The 12134-nt window shown below is 36.4% G+C and overlaps 1 long non-coding RNA gene and 1 pseudogene across 1 annotated transcript; one reads left to right on the top strand and one right to left on the bottom strand.

Moving 5' to 3' along the window:
- Window positions 1-5916: 5916 nt before the first annotated feature.
- On the top strand, window positions 5917-6891 carry LOC120159667. Its single transcript, XR_005519375.1, has 3 exons — window positions 5917-6241; window positions 6338-6493; window positions 6711-6891. It is a non-coding gene; the product is annotated as an uncharacterized LOC120159667 (long non-coding RNA).
- Window positions 6892-8506: 1615 nt separating this feature from the next.
- On the bottom strand, window positions 8507-11894 carry LOC120159701 (annotated as a pseudogene).
- Window positions 11895-12134: the final 240 nt, after the last annotated feature.

Here is a 12134-nt window from a genome sequence, read left to right as displayed (position 1 = left end):
TTTCATCCTGATGGGTTACAACTTGCCTACGCAGCTCGTATCTGAGTCCAAGGGCAAATTTACGACATCGATCTCTCTCAGCAGGTACCATACTGAATCCATACTTCAGCAACTTCAAGAACTCGATCTCATACTCAGAAACAGTCATGTCTCCCTGAACCAAGTCTTGAAACTGTTGTCGTCTCTAAGCTAAGTAGCGCTCTCCCAGAAAACGACTCCGAAAGTGATCCTTAAAGAAATTCCAGGTCAAACGATCGGTAGGAACACTACTGGTCACTGACTCCCACCAAGTGTAGGCATTACCATCTAACATTGCTACAACACCCAGATATCTCTTAGTTGAGTCCAATCCTCAGCTTCAGTAGGAGCTCCACCAATCTGTCCCCCAAAAGTTCTAACTCCATTGGCAATCAACGTCTGTGAAATAGGAACCTCAGATACAACACCAGTAGCTCTAACTGCTCCCTGTATTAACTGCAGAAACTGTCTACTAAAATTCTCATCCAATGCAACTCCAGTAGACTCTGACTCAATATCGGTCGCTCCTATGATCGGTGTAGTCATGCCAATACCATCGGTAGGTGGCATATTCGTTGGGGTCGTAGGAGCAGGATCACCTATCGGAGGTGGGGGATCTACTCGTATCTCATCAATCGGATCTGCAAATCTAGCCACTCGACCTCGTCCACAACTAGTTCGACGACCACGTCTAGCACTCATTTTGGTAGATCTCGAGATTACTACAGAAGATAAACTTAAGGTTAGATAAGCACTTGGAGTCTCGAACATAGTTAAAATCTTAATAACTTTGTGACATGGCCTTAGTAACTCGTTTTGTAAAATATTTCAAAACTGTATTTTCAATGTGAACTCATACACAGTCCGAGGGTTAAAAACCAAAAGCTCTGATACCAATAAATGTAACCCCCTAGACCCGGCCTATGCGTTTCGACTAAGTCTAGTGGATCACATTATGATTATTAAAGACATTTTTCGAAACCGTTATTCCATCAATATAAAATCACATTATAAATAACATGAAATTATAAACAAATTATACTATCAAAATCCAACTCGTAAATATAGTACCAATAAATAATAATTTAATTTAAAACATGTCTTCAAATTCAAAATCACAATAAACCGAGCAGTATTAGCAAAAGAGTCATCATTATAAAATCCGATATTTTAAAATAAGGTTCATGTCACCAAAATAAAGTCAACTTGCCAGATAAAAACATTACAATCTGATTTACTTCAAGAGATATGTTGATCCTCCAAGTGCTCGAACCGAGGTATCTAACCAACAGTATCTGAAAGGGGGAAAACATTTTCAAAAGGTGAGCTAGGCTCAGTGTGTCCCAACATTTCCATAAAATCACAATAGGTACAAATCATAGTCCAGTAATCTCACAAATTCGTAAAAGAGTTTAACTTTTTGAAAATCATAGTTTAAACCCTTTTCTGGTACACCATCAGTAGTTCCCAAAATTATTTTCCATATAGCTTACTTTATGCACATAGCAAAAAGAAAGCCGACTTAAGGATAGGCTCTGAAGCTTGTATCCTTAAGCCCAAGTCAATAAGTCCATATAGCTTACCCTAAGCACACAGCAAAGGAAAGCCGACCTAATGAAACATCTTGGGGCCCTCAAGAGTCACATTAGGCCCAGTTAGCTTGATCAGAGCTATTCCATCGTAATTCAATTCCAAAATTCAATTGCACCGTGACATAAATTCCATAAATCCAAAAACATGGTAATCATATACCATTTCAAAACAAAAATTAGATAGCATCCATATTCCATACATTGTCACATTAAATTGGTGCATCAATAAAACAATAACCAATGAATTCGGTGTACCACATATTAAAACCAATAAAACAGTTCAGTAATAAGTAGGGAACACACCTCGACAATAGATTCAAATAGCAAATCTACTGATTGCTGGTTTCACCACGCTCTGCTACAGTTTTCGAACGGGTGAATACTGGCACACGTGGTTTAACTGATCTAGAAGAGCTGGGTCGAGCTGTCGAACGATCCGGAGAGTCTCTTGTACCTTCAAACAATAATATTTATCAGTCCCAAATCCTATTTAATTGTTCAAAGCTAAACTTCTTAAGTATATAAGCATTTTTGGGTTTGACTATCAATTTGAGGTATTTCGAGTCTGAATTTGGCCAAACGGATTGCGGAATCGGAATCAGGGCGTCGAAAACAAAGTCAAAGTCAACTACTTTGACTGTAGATTTGGAGACCTTCGGATTCGAATTTGACAAAACGGACCATGGAAACGGATTTGGCACGTCGAAAACTATCAGGATAGGTATACTCGGAAAAGATTAACGATCGTTTAATAGCCGGTCAAAGTTCTGGTCAAAGGAGGTCAACAAACTGTTGAATATTTTACACAAATAGCACCCTTTTTAAAATAATTACCAGAATAGCACCAAAACCGAATTATTTACCATAATAGCACCAAAACCGAATTATTTACCAGAATAGCACTAAATTAGAATTATTTACTAGAATAGCATTGGTCAACGGGTCGGGTCAACGGGTCAGGTCGTGACCGGTCAAACCGGTCAAACCCTTAAGAAAATCGGTTGAACCGGTCACTCACTCGCCCGACGGCGGCGCGTGTGGCGCGTGAGGTGTCCTCCGGGGCTCTAAAAATTACGAAAAATTTTCTAAAAATTATTTTGAGCGTTTTCGAGATACTTACAAAGCTCGGTTCAAATTTTTGAACGTCGGAGAGCTCGAATTCATCAAATCGGGAAGGTTGACCGGTTCACCTCCCCACGCGCCGCCGCCGCCGGAGAAAAAGGGGAACACCGGTGGACTCGGAACGGCACAAGGAACACGATAGTGCGGGAGGTGTCGTAAACGGAGCAACGATCAGCGGTGAATTTAAGATTTTCTCGGCGATAGAGCTAACAAAAACGTCGCTACTTTGACTGGAAATTCCCGACGTTTGACCGCGTTTCGCTTCAATTAATTTGAAGGGTTTGTTCCTCGCTCGATGATGAACACAACGGTGGTTTCAAAACAACGATCGGAATTCAGACGGCGTCGGAATCGAGTTTGGAAGTTGTGTGCGTGAGGAAGGATTTGTGAAATTGATTTCTGTTTTTCAAAACAGAAATCACGCATATAACAATTGCCTGCCGACACTCAAAGGTTAAATTCAGGGCTTGATCCCTGAATTTTCTTTAACTTTAAAACAAGCTCCAAGTTTTAAAATCTTTCAATTCAGTCCCAATTTTCGCCAAATTTTCACAATTAAACCCTCTAATTTCAATTAAATATTATTTTGAAAATCGGGTTGTTACATATATATATATATATATATATATATATATATATATATATATATATATATAGAGGTGGATAAATATTAATTATCAAAAGATAGAACTTAACTTGAATGGCAAACACATATTTATAAATGAATAATGATATGTTCATATTTTTATTTTTAAAATACTTATTATATCTCTTTTTTAAAATTTTAAGTAGAAATAACTTAATAGGTGTTTATTTTTTATGTTATAATATCATTTATTATTTTAAATTAAATTTATATATTAAGTAAAAAATGTGATATAAATGAATTCTTATATATTAAAAATTTTAAAAATAAATTGAATAGAGTTAGATGACCATAAAGGAACAAAAACTTAAGTGATGATTTTAATAAATAGTTGAGTGACCAAAATAGAATTGTGAGAATAGTTGAGTAGTTAAATATATAATTAACATTTGCCATTTTTAACCGAGTTAATAATTCGAAACAAAAAATTACGACTTAATTTTTTTGACATAAATAATAATATAAATTCTAAAAGGTAAAATATTTTAAAAGAGAACTCAATATAAAATATATAATTTAAAGAAAATGATGCATTTAATCCGGAAGAAGATACTGTAGTTCGCCGACACATTGAAAGCATCAAAGATTTTATATTTTTTCAATCAATAATTTATGGATTTTTCTATGTTTGATAGATGGTTGAAAACCCAAGCAAAGCCATTAGCCATGTTTATTGGGGCCATGTCGGACAATAATTTTAACCTACTAGCAATGGCTTAGTCACACTTATTAAAACTCTTATTTCCATAACTATTATCAAATAGGTTTGGTGTGAATTTACCATAATGAATTATAGATAGATTAATACTTCATATATTAAGAGTTAATATATTAATAGTTGGGGGCATTTCCATAATGTCCATACAGCTCAGTTGGTAGAGCGCAAGGTTCTTAACCTTGAGGTCGTGGAATCGAATCCCACAGAGGGTTTTTCATAATTTGGAGGTCTCTCACGAAAGTTGCTCTCAACTTGGCGTTAGAGGCAGCCTGCTATCCTATCTCCCCCTTACCCTATTACATGTGAGAATAAAGGTCAGCTAATTAATACTTCATATATTAATAGTTAATTTTTTATAAGTTGTTTTAATTTATTATAATGTTTTTAACTAATATTTAAGTAAACAATTAATAATATATGATTGTTGATTAAGTTGATTTGTAGAAAAATAAAACTCAATTACGTATGTATCAAATAATTATCTAAATATGTACCGGCAACTAATAGGTAAAAAAAACAGTGATTTTGTGATATAGATTCAGTTCAATAATTTAGTTAGAACATCCATTTGAAGGAGTGGGACATTTAAGCAAATCCTAGGCGTTTGGTGGAGTGTCCTACGCGGCTTCTTTCTCTCAATAATTTGATACGACCTTACGATATACATATATTATAAAAATAGAATTATATTACCCATCATGTTCACGTCTGTATTCACTTAAATAACTTAGTAATTTAGTTACACATAAATCAAGTTATCTCAATAGTTAAAATTATCAGTGATATTTTTAGAAGTCTCAGGTTCAAACATTAACGGTCGGAAAGAGCACTGTTGGAGGTCAAAGGGGCCCTTACCCCCTGTTAAAAATTTAGTATATTCAATATAATTTTGATCTAATAATATTTTAGTTTATGTAAAAATAAATATTTAAATTAAAAATTATTAAATATTATTAAATATTTAATTGAGTAAGGGCCTAACTAAAGAATGATAACCTCTTGTTCTTAATTTTTGGCCTAATAACAATTTAAGTCATTTTAAGTTTAAATATTAGACAAATTAGGTGTTGTTTTGTGAGTTTTGAGTTTTTTTTTTTATAAATTTAGGGTGAATACAAGATATTATATGTACAAAAACTCTCAATCATTTGATAATGAACGCTCATACCTTTATATATACAATACTCAAACTCGGGACCTCAAGGATAACAACAATCTCTTACTCACGAAGGTCGCTTGGTTCGTATTGAATTTTGAGTATAATTACCTAATAATTTGTTTTATTTTAGTTTAATATTCTGGCCTCTGTCAATATTTAATCATGACTTCGACCCTGTTAACGGAAACAAAATATTTAAACGTTTAATGTCAAATGATTGTAAATCTTCAAAACATATACTACCACTTGTAATTACCCTAGATTAATAAAAATAATAATTTAATTATATATTATTTATAAATTATACTTTTATTATTTTTTTCTTTATTGAATTTTCAAATTTTTAAAATCTTCAAAATTTCAAAAAATTTATATTTCTCGAACAGTTATAATCTTTTGACATGGCATTAGCTATAATCTCTTAATGTGATCAGATTCATGTGATCAATAAGACAATTAGATTTATTTATCCTGCTAACTTATAAATATTAATCATCACTCTATGTCGGACATGAACAATAAAGATTGATGATATATAAATCATTATGCAAGACTGAAAAATGAAACTTTTTCTATACTCTTCATTTAAATTAAAGGGTAAACTACATGGGTGACTACTCAACTTTAGCATGATTATTTATTCACATAAGGGAGTTTAGTCATGGTCTCATCTTTAGATAAACGGTGTCAGTCCGGTTTTACTAATCTTCCTGTCTGTTCTATAAATCTGGTTTAGGAAAGAAAACTAGACTTATTTTCTAGATATGAACCATGCAAAAGAACACTGTAATCAATATGGTGGCAATCCTATGTGATGGAAGGAAATTATTTGCATTTTACGAGCTGCTTGTTGATGTGTTTTTCCTGCAGGGATTGATAGAGCACCATCGAGAAATTGTAGAATACTTCAATCATCGGGGTGTTTCTGCCATATTTCTCTTCCGAAGAAATCTGCTTCGAAGGATGGTTTCAGTACTCGCGAATTCGTATGGTCGCCATGCTAAGCTATTAAATGGACTCACTCTATTCACTATTTTTTTTTTCCACTGACATTTGAACTTTTTTCTGGTATCTTAATTCAGGCTGCCGCACTTTCGAGTTACAAGCCAATCATCAATTCTACATCATTAATAAGTGAACTCAAAGAAGCAGAAATGGCCGTTGTTAGGGCTTTAGAGTACTTCAATAGCACCCGTCACATGGTTTTGTACTACGAGGATCTTGTCACAAACCATACGGTAAGGCTGGTGACTAACTTTCACGAAATGTTTAATAGTATTTTTTGATGGTTTTGCATTATGAAGATCTTGTCACAAACCGTACAGTACGGTCTGTAATTAACTTTCATGAAATGTTTATACTATTTCTCAACCGTGAAACAACATTTTGTGGATGTCCAAGAATAATCATTTTCTAACCCGCACTGCTGTTCGATTTTTCTTGTGTTTGTACCAGAAACTCAAAGATGTTCAAGAGTTCCTAGGCCTTCCACAGATGGAATTAACTAGTGGCCAGGTTAAGATACTCAAAGGTCCGTTATCGGATTTGGTAAACAATTGGGATGATGTCAACAAGACTCTAAAAGGGACCAAATATGAGAGATTCCTTCACGCCGACTATTAAGAATGACTGTCACTTGTGAAAAGAACAGCATGGATGGCATCTTTGGCCAGTTTTAATTGCTGAATTTGACTGGACATTTTCCCCATTTTGTCAGCCATGCAGTCACGATGTTCACCATGCCAGAAACAATCAGGCAAGCAAATACCATGAAGCCCTCGACCATTTCTTTTCTATATTGATTTGGATCTTATATAGACGGTTTGTACATTTCAGCAAATGAAAATTTGGGTGAACCAATCGTTCATCCTTGAATAGCGTTTTAAGTACTTAATGTCCATTGGGATTTTGTTCCTTTAAAATCCATGATTCATATCATAATTTTGTTTAACATGTTATGCATTCATACAAGTTTCGAGGTTCTATAATCTCATCGTGTTCAAGATTGCCAAACAATTTTAATCATAGTGAAATAGATGTGATGAACCTAAGAATAAAATTACTTCGTGGTACTCTGATAACTGGAACCTGCTCTTTGGTTCGAATGCGACAAAACAAAACGATGTTTGATCCGGAGTTTATGAAGATAAACATCCTAGAGTGGCAGAAGGTTATAGATGGAGGTTGTGCATGCACTTGAATTCACTAGTGCATCGAAGATAGGCTGACATGTAGGAGTTAAACCTATCTTTCATATAGAAGTCTCCACCAGTCGGGTGGTGCAAGGTAAACATTGATAGTGCAAGGAAGCTTGATTCCGGGTTAGCTGCGTGTGGTGGTGTACTACGGAACTCTAATGGAGATCCAAATGGAGGATAGAGATGCAGACCGTCATTGCAGAGATTGATAGTAAAGAAGTTATGTCCTTTCTAAAACAAGATGAGACGATGAAGGGTATCTCTTTTATGGCTCTGCATATTGTTGAGTTGATTAAGCCTGGTTGAAGGTTTTAGTTCAGTTGTGTCTCGAGAAAGCAATAAGGTCGCGGACGGAAACAACCGTTTGGTGCTCATACTTCAAAACTCACCTACAGGCTACAGAGATCGAGTCAGTGCTAAATGGAGATGATTGTAGCGGTGTCATGCAGGAACCTGGCCGGTTAGCTTAATTGTCTTTCTTTTTATTATTAAAAAAACTAGGATATAATTTGACTCGATAACATTAAACTCAGTCAAGAATTCAATTATATTTACATTATAAACACTTATAAAAGTTCATATGCCACCATTCATAAATAGTCAATTGACATACAAAACCCTTTCGAACAAAAATAATTAAATACTAAACCCTGCTTTTTCTGCTGCTTCTGCTTCTTTGCATAACATATATAATGTTCTACCTATGCCTCCATATCAGCAAGACAGAACAGGGGAGTTGGTTTGGGGGGGTGCTTTAGCTCTCCACGGCAAGGCTTGAAGCTGTCTTACCAGCAGAAACCACTGCTCCTTTCTCTCTTCGACATAATCCAAGAGTATGGTTCTCGTTAGACTCCAGGTTCATCGATAAGTCACTGTTAACAGTATGACTGGGATGACGAAGAAGCGACGAACTAGGAATAGCCTCAAAGGTAGAACAAGGAGAGTAAAATGGTGACGGAATTCATGCAATTCTCAGCAAGCAGTTTCTCCGGAGAAAAATATTAATGCATGAAGCTGCACCGAAAGGTCAAGAATGGATGGATCAATAAGGATACGCACATGGCAATGCAACATGTAACTCTTAGCTGTTAGAAGTCAGTTTTATTCCTTTGCGGGCTCTGCTGAACTGGAAATTGATCCGGGTTAAGTTCAGATCGGTCTCTTGTTAAACCGATCAGTAAACAAACAATTAGATGTCAGCAGCAACGGAAGGGGAAGTATTCTTATCTATCATGGACATTATCTATTAGATGCTTAAACAACCAACCATTTGAGCCTTTTATAAACCGGTGCTCTAGTAACATGCTCGCAGATGGCCTCTCTGCCGGATTTCTTTGGAAGCAGCAGTGCAGGAAATCCTTCCCCTCCGGTGATAATGTTTCAGGAGTCGGAGGAGTATCCCTCATCACTTTAAACATAGCTGCAGCCTGCATTAACAGTGACGATTTTGAGACATTGGCAATGACTTTTACTTAAAAACAAACTAGACAGAGCAAGCGAACCAAGTCGGTGTCGCAGCGACAATTAGTACAATCTTAAGTTACATTAGTAGCTTACCCCTTCATATTCACTCCATGGTGCTTTGCCGGTGTACATTTCGATAATTGTACAACCCAAGCTCCAAATATCAACAGCAAGAGCAAGTTCAGAACGATTATTATTCTGCATTACAGCTTGCAAGAGCTGCAGTTAAATCAATAATGTCAGCATGTTTAAATTACAGACCAATGTGTCGGAATAGTTTCGAGATGGTACCTCTGGAGCCATCCAATAAGGACTTCCCTTCAAAGATAGATTAGCTCTTTGTCCACTAAGCTGTGCATCAAACGGATCCAAAGTTATTTGATCGGAATCAGAATATTAACGACTAACAGAAGTTACACCAAGCTAATCAACTCCAATTTTTCACAATCTGTCACTGCCATTGTTAGCTATTCATATTACAGAACAATATGCATCACTTTTCGTGCAGGGCAGGTGCACAGACATCGACTCGTAAAAGATCCTACGGCTACAAGTTTACAAGCTTTACCTGTGACTAGCATGTATCCAGAGATAATGGGAACTTTACGAAACTTACATGTTTAGACATCCCAAAGTCTGCAAGCTTCACAACTCCAGATGCATCAACAAGCAGATTAGCTCCTTTAATATCCCTAAACAATATATAAGCAGCATATTAAGCCACTGATAACTCATGCAGGAATCCTAAGACGCATTTGATTTTATACTGTAACCGACTGTTTTAGTGTGCATGCCAAGCCTTATTTTAACCCGGAAATCACTATATACCTGTGAATTGTCTTTGTGCTGTGCAAGTAAGCCAACCCTGAAAGAATATGGCGGGTAAAATTGCGAACAACAGATTCGGTTATGGCACCGTAGCGATCACGAACGTATTTGTTGATTGAACCTGGATGAACATACTCCAAAATATATAGAACTTGTCTTCAACCTGTGTATGCACAATTTAAATTTTTAATAGAAGTTATTGAGATGATAAGTGAGGCAAGAAGAAAAAGACCCTAAAAATGAAATCGACATGTTGCTTACTATTTCACTACCATAATACTGAACTATATTTGGATGCCTGAGCTGGCTAAGAACCTTAATCTCCTGCAATGAAAGAAAGTAGTCACGATGACCGTGGACAAAACAAACACGAAATGTAATATTTGCTACAGACAGAAAAACCTGCTCTAGTTGTTTAATACACTCTGCGGATTTCGAGTCATCGGGAAATATCTCAACTTCCTTCATTGCACATAAAGCTCCAGTTTGTCTGTCCAAAACAAGAAGCCCCTTTAGTATTTAGAGAGCAAGAGCAATGGGAAACCGAGATACAGAGAACTTGTATACCTGTTACTGGCAACATAAACACTTCCGAATGTACCACGTCCGATAAGCTTGCCCTTTTGCCATTGACAATTCATCCGCGACGGGTCTGGATTAGATGTAACTTGGGGAGGAATGGAAGCTGATGATGAAGTCATTGCTGCTCCCGGAGGACGAGGTAATGGATGGACATTGATAGGGCCATTACTTTCGAGCCGAGATGGCGAGCTGTCGAGTGAAATCCGTTGTTTTATTGGTGAAGGAGGTCCACTACTCTGCCTTTGACGAGGACTTCTATTTGGTGGAGTATTATCAATTCTATATGCACCATAATCATAAAATCCGAAGGGAAAATGCCCTGGAACATCTAATGTAGGCATCTCCGGAGCAGACCAAGCATGATTACCACCTGTAGGAGTCGTGAAGTGTAGAAACCTGTGACTCGGATTCTTTCCGGTCGGGCTAATTACGGCACCACTTAGCGGACTCTCAGGGGCACTACTAATCGGGAAATTACCCCGAAAATCATCCTCGAAGCTGTCACAATCCGCCCTCTTCGATGAGCCACGAGAAGTAAACCTATTGCAATCAGAGAAACTAAGGAACTCTAAAGTCTCAATTATGACAAAAACCAGCAAAATGCTGATCAGAATGTCTGCAATGACTGACAGAAATAAGCTTTAAGTCTAGATTTTCAGACCATCAATAAAAAACGACTGCATTTCACTAATAAATTCTACTCAAACTCATAATTTGCTTGTAAAACATCCTAAGATTGGCAAAAAAAAAATTGGAATTTCAATCTCCTTAACAATAAAAATGCATCAAGTGGTTCATGGAAACATGGTAGTAATAATTTATTTTTCTTCGTTTTAACTTAAAATTAACGAATAATTGCAGAATATTATTTAAATTCCTAAAACTGCAACAAAATTTTAATCAAAACAAATAAGTGAAGAAAAAAAAAACAAATTCACCTTGAATTGGCAGACAACCGTGGCTCAACTTCCTTTTCTTTATCTCTATCCTCTAAACTTTTGCCAAGCCCAACTTCTTTCGTCGACAACTGTTGCTGGCAGTCTCCTTCGGGAACAGGAAGCGGGAGCGGCAACGGCACCGACACAGCCGGCGTTGGTTTCCTCGTAGACGAAGACGGCGACAAAGATGGAGTATGGTAACAGCTAGACAGCACCGGCACTTCCTTCGTCGGAGCAACACCCTGATCCCTGACACGCCTCAGCTCCTTCGCCCTCGTGAGCCTCGATAAGCGAAATCCAAAACTGTAACGATGCTTATTAGAATTATTATCATTATCTTTACAAGGCTTCTTGGGAGAGGTGGCTGAAGAAGAAGACGAGGAAGAAGAAGAAAAGGAAGAAAAAGAAATACTCCGGAGCCAACGCATGGCTATAAGATCATTCTAAACCCAAGAAAAATCAGATTTTCAATTCCAATGATAAAGGATTCGGAATGGGAATTTCGATCAAAAACAAAAGGACAGAAAATCCATAATTGTTTCTGTAGGTTTGGGAAAGAACAAAGATTCTGGTTTCGAATTCGGTATGTCAGCAAATCCGTTTCCCTTACGTTCTGTCTGAAAAAAATAACAACGACACAGTTTACAACAGAATAGAATACCCTTTTGTCATTTTTTTGTATTACTTAATTTATATATCTTAAAAAAAGCTGAATTAACCAACTTATGATTAGTAATGGAGATTTCGTGGTTTTAGATTCTATAATTAAGTAGAAAAACAAAATCAACAATTTTCATAGATTAGTTACTCACAATGACAAACTTTCTGGGTTAAAATTTTTGTATTGAATAAAAATGTGATGTAAATTT

This window comes from Hibiscus syriacus, unplaced genomic scaffold (genome assembly GCF_006381635.1).
Source record: "Hibiscus syriacus cultivar Baekdansim isolate YM2019G1 unplaced genomic scaffold, ASM638163v2 tig00111372_pilon, whole genome shotgun sequence".
NCBI classification, from domain to species: Eukaryota; Viridiplantae; Streptophyta; class Magnoliopsida; order Malvales; family Malvaceae; genus Hibiscus; species Hibiscus syriacus.
This window is presented reverse-complemented; position numbering and strand designations above follow the sequence as displayed.